This window comes from Daktulosphaira vitifoliae, unplaced genomic scaffold (genome assembly GCF_025091365.1).
Source record: "Daktulosphaira vitifoliae isolate Bord-2020 unplaced genomic scaffold, ASM2509136v1 Scaffold_2, whole genome shotgun sequence".
Classification (NCBI taxonomy): domain Eukaryota; kingdom Metazoa; phylum Arthropoda; class Insecta; order Hemiptera; family Phylloxeridae; genus Daktulosphaira; species Daktulosphaira vitifoliae.
In genome coordinates, this window is record NW_026099573.1 from 6821463 (window position 1) to 6823982 (window position 2520).

Consider the following 2520-nt stretch of genomic DNA (forward strand, 5'->3'; position numbering starts at 1 on the left):
ANGCGGGGGTTCTTGTAGCCCAGCTCTCGTTGACGCCGACCAAGGGCGATGCGATGTGGAGGCCCCACAACCCAACTTGGGTATAAATAGGAAGGGAAGATTCACCATCACCGAGGAGCTGGTGGATGAATGGGCTGATATTCAAGATATGTATAGCAACGATATACCTCTCACGGAGTCAGAATATGTGCGCTGGGAAGAAATAAGGCGCAAGATGGAGGACGGAAGCGAGGTCGAAAACTGTTTCCCTCGTCAAAGATTCCGCAACCTAGGCTTCTTTAAGGGCGCAGTGGACACCATACTGGGGATGATGACCAGTGACGTCCAAAACGGAGGCAACTTCTCTCCGGAGCGCAAGGAGGTTTATAACCCCTTCCATGGAGTAGAAGGGGAAGAGGAGCGAGTATGCCTTATGAGTAAGTGCGTCTCCTCCCTTCGAGGCGAAAGCACGGCGGACCGTGCGATCCAAATTGCCCGGCTGGTCAGCCGGGAACTGTTGACGCGCCATAGGAAGGATCCGATGATGGAAGCAATGGGGATTGGACTCCGGGACGTCGTTGATGTGTTCGACTACGAATGCGTCGTCGTGGAAACGGCACCCGGAGTTGTGGAGGAATCGTCCGAAGGAGACAATAGTCTATCCGAGGACGAAACAATGAGGACAGGTGTTAGGCCTGGTGTGAGTGGTGTTGAGCCTTCTCTCGGGCAGGCGACGACCGCTCCTTGTCGTGAGGTCTCCCCACCTTTGAGCCCCCTGCCGGAGGAGACGCCCCCAAAGCGTTACCCCGGGAAGAGGAAGGCGCCACTTCGTGATGATGAAGCGACATTCGACATCGGATTAAATCATGTCGGCCTGACCAGACAGGCCGAAGTGGAGGGTAGCCTCATGAAAGAGGTTCCAGGTTGTAAGGTTTCAGCCAAACAGAGGGCCTACTAATTACCCACTGCCCAGGGGGAACACTGGACAGTGACCTAGTAGCCGCGCCAAACAAGATATTACTTGCTGACGGAGCTACTAGGTTTTGATAAAAACAAAAAAAACCAATATTAATGAAAATGAGGGAAAAGTATAGAGAAAGAAAAAAAAAAATAGGCCATGTATAATATAACATCATTTTTTTTTAATTATTTAANAGCTGGAGGAAATCCTGGCTACGGAAAAGCGCAGGAGAGCGACACCGCGCTCGGGGACCATTGTAGCCTCGCCGGAAAGGGGTTCTGGTACGTTAGCTCCGGTATTCGCGAAACGGAAGCCGACAACGGACGCGGGAACGCAAACGGCGGTTGGACCGCAAACAAACAGACGGGGACGTCTGATATAGCGTTGAGGAGGAATGTGGCCACACAAACAACGGAGGAGCCCCCAAATCCCAGGTCAGATCCGTTGACGAAGCCTGGGAAGAAGCGAAAAAAGAAGAAGGAGAAGAGGCTGAATACTGTCGAGGGTATGGCCTCCTTGCCGACCGTTACGCTTCCCGAGAAGCATTCGGATCGGGGGACTGCTGCTGCAAAGTCTGCTCCGGCGAGTGTGGACACAGGAGCGGGGACGGAGAGGCCCACTTGGACGGAGGTGGTTCGTCGCAAGGGTGGACTGGGGAAGACCGAGGAAACGGCAACTAGGCCTAGACCTCCACCGCCTACACGAGGTCCGGCCGCAAAAAAGTTGCGGGCGAGGGTGCCTCGTACGGAGGCTGTGATTATCGGCCCTTTGAAGGGGGACTTGAAGTATGCCGAAGTGATGAAGACGGCGACGGCCTCTGTGGACCTTCTGGCCTTGGGTATCCAGGTGTCTGGGACCCGGAGGACTCAGAGGGGGCCGTTCTGCTGTAGGTTCGAGGAACCGCCGAGAAAGCGGATTTACTAGCCGCCAAGTTGGAGGAGGCGCTCAAAGAGAAGGACGTGCGGGTGCATCGCCCTTCGATGTCCCGCACTGTCCTGTAGCGAGGTGTAATATATAGAAGTAATAAACACTTTTGTGATTTAATAACAACTATACTATATTACAACGAACTAACAAATAACANTTATCATACGGCCTAACATTGGAGGCAAGGGGCGTTACGCGAGATGTGACGTGCCCGTCAAGGTTGCCATTCGGCTTACCACAGTGAGCCGAATAAAAGTCGGCTGGACAACCTGTAGACTGAGGATCATTGACAAAGGTCCTCAGTGCTACAGGTGTCTGGAGTATGGGCACATTGCCCACAGCTGTAAGGGCCCGGACAGGTCAGGGAACTGTCACAGGTGCAGAAAAGGTGGGCATATCGCTAAAGAGTGCCCATCAAGGATGGACCCAATCCATCGCAAAGTCCTGCCCTACCTCCGCGTGGTGCAGCCCGGGCAACGGACCCACCAATGGGGTCCGGCTAACGGGGGAGGCAGCACCGCGCTGTGATCCAGCCCCGGATTAAGTTCGGGCCGAAGAACAGCACGGTGGCAGAAGTGTTAGTAAGCGACGTAGGCCGCCTCGAAGCAATGCTTAACGGCAGTCCCGGGGCGGTCTGCATGTAGTCGGCTGAA